The 12,038-nt window shown below is 44.9% G+C and overlaps 1 long non-coding RNA gene across 1 annotated transcript; it reads right to left on the minus strand.

Moving 5' to 3' along the window:
* Positions 1-3,267: 3,267 nt before the first annotated feature.
* Positions 3,268-7,385, minus strand: LOC133093794 (uncharacterized). Its single transcript, XR_009701309.1, has 3 exons — positions 7,226-7,385; positions 3,435-3,508; positions 3,268-3,334 (listed from the first exon to the last, which is right to left on the minus strand). It is a non-coding gene; the product is annotated as an uncharacterized LOC133093794 (long non-coding RNA).
* Between the last annotated feature and the right edge of the window lie 4,653 nt (positions 7,386-12,038).

A 12,038-nucleotide genomic window follows, 5' to 3' on the forward strand; every position in this document is an offset into this window, starting at 1 on the left:
CAGCTCAGGAACCTCGAGGCTGGCGGGAGGGGGGAGAGTGGGGGAGAAGTGCCAGCCGCTCCTGCGAGAGGCAGGCAGACCAGCTAATCACGAACGGGCGTCCGCCCTCCCAGCCAGGGGGCTGGAATGGGGGCGTGGCCGTGAGCGGCGCCGCGAACCAATGGCAAGATAAATGGGTGGGGAGACGAGGGCCAGTGTCCTCCTCAGCACGCCAAGTTTCCAACTGAAAGGCGCGTGACTCTTGTGTATGTGCGAGGGGAGGAGGTGTGGCCAGCCGGTGCCCGAGAGCCAGTCACAGATGAGAGCTGTAGGGAAGGGGGCGGGGCCCTACTTCCGGCTGCCAATGAAAAGGGGCCATTCGCGAGTCCGACAGCCCGGAGGGACCTCGGTAGTACATCCCGGCCTTTGGGTTGCCCCGCTGGACTAATGTCCTGCGGCCCGAGGCGGCTGGTTCTCGCTGTGCCACGCTGCCGGCTTCCGCGTGCTCAATGCCCGTGCAGAGAGGGCTGCGCCTTCCTGCCCCAGGAGCCCGAGAAGCCGACTAGGGAGGCTTAAGATGCACAGTAGCCTAAAATGAAGCCGAGCCACCGGCCGCGCCCCCCTTATTTACTCGTGCGCGCCTCTCCACTCGGGATAAGCGGTGGCCGGTGGGCCCCAGCACCGCACAGACCCGCTCTGCTGGAGCCTCTCGCCTATCCCTAAGACAAGCGCCCTCTGCAGCTCACGGTCAGGTGGCGCCACCTGCCGGTATCACGGGCGCCCTGCAACGCTTTCCAGGTCCGTCGCAAACCCCACAAGGTGAGCGGGAGGTGCGGAAATTAAAGTAGTTCCCCATCTTCCAAATCATAAGAATCCCTTCATTTTCTTACTGAAAGTTCCTGGCCCCATTCCATATTTACTGAATGGGTAGGACCCAGGAATCTATTTCTAACTGGGACTCGGGCAAATTTGGGAAATGGGAAGGGTCAGACATACTAAGCAGATCCATAAAGGCTCATTCTTAAACACACTGACCAAACCCAGCTAGGTTCATCGGTCACTCAGGAGAAAAAAACCCTGAAGACCTAGGACTCCCAAGCCCATTCTGTATCTGGAGGAGATGCAGTAGCAAAGTTGTTGCCAAAGTGGTTTTTTTTCTTGCAACTTAAACAATTGTTTCCTTTTTTCTTTTGTATTCTGCAAGCACATTTTCTTCCCCTTATGTAAACCAATCAAACATTTTTTATTAATTTCTAGTAGAGATGATTGCAGTGGCCTCCTCACTGGTCTCTGCTCTTCTACACCTGCCCCCTCCCCTTCTCAACCCAGCAGCCAGAGTGGTCTTGTTAAATAAGACGCTGTCCCTTCCTTGTTTGAAACCCTACTCTGGCTTCCCAACTCATCACAGTAAAAGCCACTGGTAGCTACAATATCTGACAAGGCTCTAAAAGAGCTGCTGCCCACCCACTTTCTTCTATAACCTCATCACCTGCTGCTCCAGCCAGATTCTCCTGGCTGTTGTTCCTTCTCTCCAGGGATGCTCCTTCAGGGAGCCTGTGCACTTGCAGCTGTTTCCTGTGCCTGGGACTCTCTTCCCCCAGATGTCAGCATAGAACGTTAGTCCACCTCCTTCAAGATTGTTCAAAGGCCACCTTTAATATTTATTTATTTATTCATTCATTTACCTATTTATTTTGGCCGTGCTGGGTCTTAGTTGCAGCATGCAGGATCTTCATTGCGGCATGTTTAGTTGCGGCATGCGGACTCTTATTTGTGGCATGCAGACTCTTAGTTGTAGCATGCAGACTTCTTAGTTGCAGCATGCATGTGGGACCTAGCTTCCCTACCAGGGATCGAACCTGGGCCCGCTGCATTGGGAGCACAGAGTCTTACCCACTGGACCACCAGGGAAGTCCCAAAGGCCACCTTTATAAACTTGTGAACAAACACTCCCTATACTCCATCTCTACTGTATTTTCCTTAATTTAGTTTACATCTGTCTCCTTCTACTAGAACTTAAGCTTCCTGAGGGCAAGGATTTTGTCTGTTTTGTTCACTGCTGTATCTTCAGGGCCTAGAACAATGGTAGATGCTCGAAACAGTACTTGTAGAATGTTAAAGAAGTGAAAGAATTTTTATTCTGATTATTTCAAATAATGCCCCCAATCTAGTTTCCAGCCCTTCAGCTTCTGATGCTGCTTCTCCCACCCACAATTCTCATACTGCTATATCCGAGAAACAAGTTTATATTTTAAAAATCCTAATTCACACACTTGGCATGCATTTATAAAAATAACATTATCAAAGTTTGGAAGAAAAGTTGAGCTTTTTAGGGATATATGACAAAGGATAGATACAGTCCTTTTCTAAGTCAACTGATTGAAAATAAAACTGTTTTAACTTCATAAAAAGTGTGAGTACAAGTGTGTGTAAGGGAGCTAAGAGGGAAGATGATTAAAGGCTCTTAAATGCTGAGTGTACACTTTCGGAATAAGAGTGTGGAGATGGGGGTGGGGAGAAGCTTGCCAAACCTACAGACATTTCCTGTGCATTTCAGAAAAAGCTAGAACAGTCAGGAAAGTGTGGCATTCAGCAATTTAGAAGCAAGTTAGAAGTTCATAGCAAAATGTCAGAAAGCACCCATCAAGACAATTTACAATATAAAACCAGCCAAGCTCACATTCACACACAAGCTCAGCAGTCCCCTGTGTGAATTTGACGTTCATCCTGAGTGGCAGTGGTGGTAGGAAGGGGGGATCATATTCTCCATGTAGGGAATTTCCTGGCCGTCCAGTGGTTAGGAGTTTTCACCTCCAGAAGGGGCTACAAAAACCTCAAGACTGCTAACTGGTTGCTGTGGATGTCTAATCCTAGGTAGGTTCTGACTTTGACCTTCAGCACATCATTTAGGTAAAGCAGAACCTCCTAGCAAATACCTTCCCTAACCAACCCTCTCTTGCACGAATCCTTTACTGGATCCTCAAGGGGAAGGGTACCTGTTCAGTTTTCTCATCTGCATGGAATATGCTCCCATGTCTGCAGGTTCAGAGATTTGGGGAGGCGCTGCATCCAGACCTAAAAGTCTTCCAGAGTTTGACTTTAAAGATAGCAAGTAACACACCAAATGGCTCTCTATGCATCTGGTTTCTCAACATAAGGCTCTAATTTTATACAGAAACCTTTTCCCCCCAGAAAAAAAATGCCTAGTTGTAGAAAAATATTCAAAGTTATTGCTTCAACAGTGACATTTTAATCTCACCAAAGCACCGGATCTTTTGAGGAAAAACAGGAACTGGGTGATGCTGCAGTTGCCCAAACTTTCCCTCCAGTCAAACCTGCTCCCCCTGAAACAACACTGTCCACTTGTTTAAAGACATAGAACTCTTTTAACTCAAATGAGAACTTTTCACAACGGAGGGCAAACAAAACAAAATAAAGTCAGCAATGCAGTTTACCTTCTCTTTTTCAGGCTTTTTGTTTTGGGCTTTCCTATTTCCCTCCTTTGCTAGATATTTTCTGGACATAGTCACTGTGGAGAAAGAGAAGGGAAAACATGGCTTTTTTACAGAGTTGTGCCAAAAGCTTCCTCCTTTGAGAAGGGTGCAAGCTCCTTGAGAGCGAGTCCCTGCCAATGGTGGGTGGCCCCCTGCCACTTCCCATTCTGCCGACTCTTCCCTCCCTCTCGGCCCTCCATCCTGGTCCCTCCCCCCTCCCTTCACGGTGCACTGGACAGCACCCCACACCCACTACCCTTCTCCCAGGGGGCCGGCCCCTCCTGAACCTCCATGGGGCAGCCCCAGGAAGTAGCCTTCTGCTATTCCAAGTCCACTGTTTGCCCTGCTCCGGGCCCCCTGTCCTCCTGGCTGCCAGGCCCTGCGACTGCGGGACTTTCTAGAATCTTTTAGGGTGTTCTTTCGGACTGCTGTGCCACCCCAGTTGCAGTCTCCAGCTCAGTCTTGGACAAAGAAATGTTCTGAGCTCCATTATCCTTATCATTGTGACTAAAACACTCAACCCAGGTTGCGATTTTAGGTTTTAAAATGTTGATCCACGGGTTTCCCTGGTGGCGCAGTGGTTGAGAATCTGCCTGCCGATGCAGGGGACACGGGTTCAAGCCCTGGTCTGGGAAGATCCCACATGCCACGGAGCAACTGGGCGCGTGAGCCACAGTTACTGAGCCTGCGCGTCTGGAGCCTGTGCTCCGCAGCAAGAGAGGCCGCGACAGTGAGAGGCCCGCGCACCGCGATGAAGAGTGGCCCCCACTTGCCACAACTAGAGAAAGCCCTCGCACAGAAACGAAGACCCAACGCAGCCATAAATTAATTAATTAAAATGTTGATCCATGTGAATATTGCCCATCCAACAATCTAAATTTAAAAACTACATTTGGGGAGTGAGGAAGAGGTGGGAGATAAGGCAGACTCTGACAGGAGGATGGTAACCAGGGATGAGACTGCAGGGAAAAGAACAGATCCTAAATGTCCAATTCTGAACCCTGGGTCTGATACCAGAGCTCTAATTTGTGATTATGGCTCTAGTCATAAAATGCCAGTTTTCCCATATCAGCTGAATTCATTCCTATGGTCTTTTTTTCCAAATCGTTTGGAGCTGGAGCAAAAATTCTACTCCAGTAATTAGTCAAATCTCCATGTATAGACAAATAATATGCCAGACCTCAGTGGGAAAGCATTCTTCTATTTTTAGTTCCTCTGAGATACCTATTTGTTTTATTTGAAACACCACTACACTGAAGATTTAACTTATTGCTTCCCACTTATTAATACCACATCTCAATTCTCTGCTTCCTCTTTATTATTTTTTTAATATTTATTTTATTTATTTATTTGGCTGCATCGGGTCTTAGTTGTGGAACACGGGCTCCAGAGCACGTGGGCTCTGTAGTTTGCGGCATGTGGGCTTTCTAGTTGAGGTGCGTGGGCTCAGGAGTTGCGGCGTGCAGGCTCAGTAGTTGCAGCATGCGGGCTTAGTTGCCCCGCGACATGTGGGATCTTAGTTCCCTGATCAGAGATCGAACCCAAGTCCCCTGCATTGGAAGGCGGATTCTTAACCATTGGACCACCAGGGAAGTCCCTCAGCTTCCTCTTTAAACTTTAAGTTTGTGTCTTATTTCTCACCCCATTTCTTTTTTTCTCTTTCATTCATTTGTTCCCTCATTCAACTTATATAGATTGTGTATCTAATAAGCTCCAGGTGCTGTACTAGGCATTGTGGAGCTATAATATTGAATCAGAGGTTACCCCAAAAACTTACTAGTAAGGAGGTCAGGAAACATGTACTAAATAACTACATAGTGCAAAAAGAAATACAAAATAAAATGCAGGAATCGAGGGAAGCTTCATGGTCTTTGAGTTGGTCTTTGAGATATTTAAAATAAACAAATAGGTATCCCAGAGGAACTAAAAATAGGTTAGAATAGAGAGGTTTTTAGATATGCAGATGAAAAAGTTATTCAAAGAACCGGTGTTTTAGCCTGCTCTATCCTAACAAAATACCATAGACTGGGTGGCTTAAACAACAGAAATTTATGTTCTCACAGTTCTGGAGGCTGAAATCCCAGATCAAGGTCCTGTGACGTCGGTTTCTGGTGAGAGCTCTCTTCCTGGCTTGCAGATGGCCCCTTTGTCCTCAAGCAGCCTTTCCTCTGAGTGCATACATGGAGAGAGAGCAAGAGCTCACTGGTGTCTCTTATAAGGACACTATCCTGTTGGATCAGGGCCCCATCCTTATGGCCTCATTTAACCTTAATTACTTCCTTAGAGGCTCCATCTCCAAATACAAGCACTCTGGGGGTTAGGGCTTCAATATATGAATGGAAGGGGGAGGGACAAATATTCAGTCCAAGAAAAAGGGATTGAGAGAGAAGAAAGAGGAAAAAGGCATTCTAATGGAGAGAAAAGTGTGAGATGAGGTTGGAAAGGGAGCAGCATTTTTAGAACACCATATGCTTGAATTTGGTTCTATGGCCCTTGAAGAGGAACAGCAAGAATAATGTTGGAAAGTTGGTTGGGGTGGGTTGAATGCCAAGTTTAGGAGTTTAGATTTCATTCTTCAGGAGCTATAGAATGTTCTAAGTAGAAGAGCTGTATTACAAGAAGATTAACTGACAGGTGCCAGTGCAGTGATGCTGGGGCCCTGCCTGCCAATTTAGGGATTTAGGGAACTCCTACCACTCCATGCAGAAAAAAACTTCACAGTTTACAAAGCACTTTCTCACATATTATCTTGACTGACCTTCACAACTATGACTAAGGGATACACCATTTCTCCAGCAACATATAGGACAAACAAACAGAGACAACTATCTCATGCCACAGGAGCCCCCAGAAAACCAAGATGGAACACCACACCCCACAACTCTGGAAGTCCACACCTGAATCACAGCTGTGGCCACTGTGGTCCGTGCAGTAATCATGACTCTTAGAGCAAACACAAGGTTTCCCAGGTTGGCCTTGGCCTCCTGAGCATAGGTCAGACTTCTGGATATATATTTTTTAACTTTAAAAAAGTTTTTGACATATAATAAACATATATAAAGGTGCATAAAGCATAAATGTATAGTAGCTGACCACATAATTTATCATCTAAAACAGAACCTGTTTGAGAGTGGAAAAAAAGGTACTATCAATAATTGACCTAGTTTGAGGCTAACTAGGACAGTCCCAGGCAAAGATTATGTTCACTTTGTTGTTGTTGTTTTATATTTTATTTATTTATTTATTTATTTTTGGCTGCGTTGGGTCTTTGCTGCTGTGCTCTGGCTTTCTCTAGTTGCAGCGAGCAGGGGCTACTCTTTGTTGCGGTGCACGGGCTTCTCACTGCAGTGGCTTCTCTTGTTGCGGAGCACGGGCTCTAGGCATGCAGGCTTCAGTAGTTGTGGCTCGCGGGCTCTAGAGCTCAGGCTCAGTAGTTGTGGCGCACAGGCTTAGTTGCTCCGCGGCATGTGGGATCTTCCCGGACCAGGGCTCGAACCTGTGTCCCTTGCATTGGTAGGCGGATTCCCAATCACTGTGCCACCAGGGAAGCCCCTTATGTTCACTTTGTAATCGTTTACAATGGTAACGGGAGCCACCCCCTGGTTGAGAAAACCCCTATATAGCCCTTCTAGATCACGCACATGTTCCCTACCCTAGATGTAACCATTATCTTTACTTTTATAGTAATCATTTCCCTTTTTAATTCTATATTTTAAAATTTGGGAATCCCCGAAAGGAGAGCAAGGACAAACCCTCTGATGCAGGGGTACACCAGGAGTCAGAAGAGCTAGGTGTAGTCTTGGTTCTAACCCGTCTTAGACTGTACTCCCACCGTGCAAGTCATTTAAAATCCTCAGCCTCAGTGTTCTCCTCTGTAAAATTAGAAAAATCAGCATTATGAGGGAGGCGTAGGGGAGTTCTTTTCAGAAAAGAAACAACTGGGGATATTTGGCATGGTTTATAAATAGCACACGAAGCAATGAATTTTCCTCTTTACCATGAGAAATCACCATTTGTAAAGGGTTGCCTCTTGGGCTCCTGTTACATTATTGAAAAGCAAAAATAAAAACACCTCCTTCACAACATTTCCCTAGTTAGGTCCCTTGAAAGGAATAAGGTTAATAAGAAAAAGAAAATAAGGACAGTTAATAAAACATTAACTACTAAGCCTAGAAGCCACACAAATCCTTCTGCGCTTGCTGTGCAAACCTTTCCTCCCTAGCAACTTGACATTTTGAGGCTTTGCTTTCCTGAGGATGCTCATTTCATATTCACAAAGAAAGTGATGTGATGGAAGCTTGTTAACTCAGAACAGAGAATAAACCGTCCAGGACGCCTCACCTAACACAAACAGGCTCTGAGTTATATGTCAAATTACCATAAGCAGCTCCAGTGCTCTTTGGTTCCCTCCTGTGAGCATTCCTGCCAAGCTCCACGTGCCCTTCTTGGCTTCTGCTTGTAATGAATTAAACATGTAAGTCAGAGTCATAGATTAAGCCATAGGCCTGCCATGATTTGAACTATAATGGGGAAAATACCCTCACTTTTAATTTTGATGAAACTGTGCTAATTCTAGTCCTAAAATGGGGCCACAAACTCAAAAAGCCTACAGGGGTCGGCAACGTTGACTGGTAGGGATAGTGTCTAAAGGGACACGCCCTGTGTAACAGGGAAGCCAATACTCACTGGGGCCATGGCAGCTGTGCAAAATGCAGGGCTCATGTTGCCAATTTTCCAAGAGAAGCCAGAAATTCATATGTTATGGAAAACCTTCTGATTTATAAATGTGAGCAACTAGTTCAAACAATTTTTAAAAATTCGTAACCTCTCCAGAATCTAGACCCATAAGTCTGTTTCTGAGTTGGAAGGGAACTTAGAGTATGCCAAGTTCAAAACCTCATTTTACAGCTGGAGAAAGCGAACCCCAAAGTGGACAAATGATTTTCCGAGGGGCAAGTAACTAATTCAGCAGTAGAGCCAGATCTAGAAAGAACACTTGCTTTCTGTCTCCCGCATCACTTTTCCTTCCATGAATGAGAAGAAGGTTAACGGCTTTCGGCCTAGTTTGCAAAGTCAGCGGACACAAGTCTGGCTTACAGAGCACCCAGAACATCATCAATTCACCATTCTACTTTTTTACTCTCTCTGGCTTCTGGACAGTGTATAGGAGGCACTCTGCTATTATATGAGGCAATGGGCAGAACACTTCTGTCCTCAAGTGATTTTCCCTTCACCCGGAGCCTGTCACTGCTGTACGGCTCTGCTACATGAAAGGAGGGACTAGTGTGGCCTGCTGGGGAAGGGGATCGGGACGACGGTCAACCGTCCAAGACAAGCAAGGCTCGCTCGGCAGAAGATGAAGTACAAAACTTACATTCACGCAACACTCCCATTAACCTCAGTGGGAGTTGTGCTTACGGGAACTGCAGGATCAGCAGTTGAACAGAGACTGGAATGAAGCAGTAAAGCTCAAGTCATGGGTTATTATTAGGATTGTCTACTTCCAGCTTCATATTTACAAAAGAGTTCATTTCGACTGTCTAGTGAGACCTCCCTCTGCTGACTCTTAGGGCAGGGTCTACAAAAGAAACCCTGTTTAGACCCAAATTGTGGCGTGTGTACAGTTGAAGAAACTTGGCAAAGCACAGAAGTGAGGACAGGTACCAACAAAGTTCAGAAAATATGCCTGTTTGTTTTTATCCTGTGGGCCCCCGGGATGCATAATATTCCATTGTTAGCAATCCAGGCCTAGGATGGTACCTGGTACACAGTAGGTACATAGTTAATATTTAGTGACTTAATGAAAATGTCAACTGAAAGAAAAATACACAACGTAAGAGTTGTGAGTTGAGTTTTATTCAGAGTCTTACTGAGGACTCTAGCCTGGGAATCAGCCTCTTGGTAGCTCTGGGGGGACTGCTCTAAAGAGCTAGGGGGAGAAGCCAGTGTAAAGATGATTTTGTCTGGGAATATGTGTAATCCAGCACACATCTCAGTGAAAGGTTACTGCTAGTCACGAGGAACAGATATCTCAGTTAATGATTTTAGTGCTTTTCTATGTATGTAAAGATGTAAGAATCTGGGTTCATAAAAATTTTTCTTGAGATATATCTAACTATCTAAGGGACCTGTTTTTCCAAAGCACAGAGTGCTTCATCCTGTTTTTCGTCCTGAATTCCTTTCAGGGTGTACTGTCATCAGTGGCAGCAGTAGCTAAAGACTTAATCCTTGCAGAACCTGACAGCAAGCAACATTCTTTGTTTTACAAAGAAATGGATAGATAGGTTCACATTTCTTGCTGAACTCATGTAATAGGCCTCCCAACCTAATAAGATTGGGAGCCATCGGAAGAAAGGCCAAGAATCAGTAAGAGGAGAGGGTTCTGCTGCTGTCTTGGCATGACCTTTAAAGCCATGTGTGCCTGAAGCGGGGGTGGGGGTAGGGGTCCTGTTTAGGCTACTGCTGTGCCTCCCCCAGTAGGTAAGCTGAAAAGCCTCTGCAGGCTTCCATGATTTTTAATAAATCCTCCCCCTGCAATAATGAAGCACTGAAAATACTGTATTTGATACAATAATCAATTAAGAGAAAATCTGCTCCTTTAGCTCTTTAAGTCCAATATCTTTTGAAAAAGGTTTGTGGCGAGGGAAGAATTAGGCCCCTGTTTCTATGGCACTGCTGTTAGTAAATATGATGTTAAAACGTATTAAATGATTGCAGAAGGTTAACAAGTATATAATCTAGGTGGTGGGTAAATGGGTCATCACTATAATTCTTTAAACTTTTCTGTATATTTGAAAATGGTTCTAATAAAATGTTGGAGGTAAAGCTGCCCGCTGTCAAAAGACCTACAGGCAGCTTCATAAACCACGTCCTGGCAGCAAAAGAAGCACTGGTCTTTAGCTGGTCCTGACATCACATGCTCGCAGCGACCATATATCAGTAGATCTAAACTAATAATAATCTAAACCACGTGCCACGCGCTCTTTCAGAGAACTTCATACAGATGAAACGAAGGCACAGAGATGTTAAATTATTTTCTCAAGGCCAAAATGCTAAATGGCAGAGTTAAGAGGGAAAAAACTAAAATGTTTGGCATCAGCTTTTTGCTCTTAATCATCATTCCATACTGCCTCTCACTCTCATAAGGATCAAATATCCCTAGTTGTCTATTTCACCTATTTTTGAATATTTAAATAACTGTTTATGGCATTTCTCTGGGTAAAACACATCTACTTTAATTTTATATTGTCTAATATATATCTTTTCTAGATTCCAGATCAAATACAATTCTTAAAATGTATATTTTTAATAAATGAAAATAATGTATAAAGTATATTATTCTTTTTTTTTTAATTTTTATTTATTTTTGACTGCATTGGGTCTTCGTTGCTGGGCACGGGCTTTCTCTAGCTGCGGCAAGTGGGGGCTACTCTTAGTTGTGGTGCGCAGGCTTCTCATTGCAGTGGCTTCTCTTGTTGCGGAGCACGGGCTCTAGGTGCACCTGCTTCAGTAGTTGTGGCACGCGGGCTCAGTAGTTGTGGCTCGTGGGCTCTAGAGCACAGGCTCAGTAGTTGTGGCACATGGGCTTAGTTGCTCCACGGCATGTGGGATCTTCCCGGACCAGGGCTCGAACCCGTGTCCCCTGCATTGGCAGGCGGATTCTTAACCACTGAGCCACCAGGGAAGCCCTAAAGTATGTTCTTAGGAAAAGAACAATGTGAATTTCTAGCCCAATATCATCACTCAACATCTTTTGGGGGAACTGAGAAGTTCAGAATGACAAGCAAAAGGCTAATACCTCTTCCTCATAAATTTTGAAAAGCCTAATAAACCAAATAACCAGAACACCCTTTCTTTTCATCTTTTCCCCTCGCAGGACCATCGAGCATTCATGAATAGTAAAGTATGCCTAATCCCAGCTGTACCATTCTAACTAATGCTGTCACTGAAGTAGGTTATGATTGGGTAGTAGATATTGAACTCTAGAACCAAGAAAGCACTGTTTAGAATCGAGGTCACACAGATGAATCGGGCTTAAAAGATACCACCTGCCCTTTCCTCGCTTTGTAGTAATAAGTTAGGGTCTATAGCTGAACCCACTCAGAAATCTGAGAATTTCTCCATTTTGAACAGCTTTGTTAAAAGAGGGGTCTGTCCTGTAAAATTCATTCCAATGTTTTACAAGACCTCTTGTATTCCCATACCTCTAATGAAAAAATTTCTTGGGTCATGCCAATTTCCTTTTTTTTTTTTTTTTTGGCCGTGCCACGTGGCACGTGGGATCTTAGTTCCCCAACCAGGGGTGGAACCCACGCCCCCTGCATTGGAAGCGCGGAGTCTTAACCACTGGACCGCCAGGGAAGTCCCTCCCCTCTTATTCTTTTTGCACTGAGCTCAGAGCGACTAGTTGAGATTTTCTTATTAAAATTCTTCATTGCTTAAAGGCTATTTAAAAACTGAACTATCAGCTCCATGGCTTATATATGACTTACACTTTCTGTGCCCCTGACAAAGTCTTCAAGTACAACTGGTCTTCAATTTATTTACTCACTCTTGAACCTTCCC

This window comes from Eubalaena glacialis, chromosome 1, assembly GCF_028564815.1.
Source record: "Eubalaena glacialis isolate mEubGla1 chromosome 1, mEubGla1.1.hap2.+ XY, whole genome shotgun sequence".
In the NCBI taxonomy this organism is placed as follows: Eukaryota; Metazoa; Chordata; class Mammalia; order Artiodactyla; family Balaenidae; genus Eubalaena; species Eubalaena glacialis.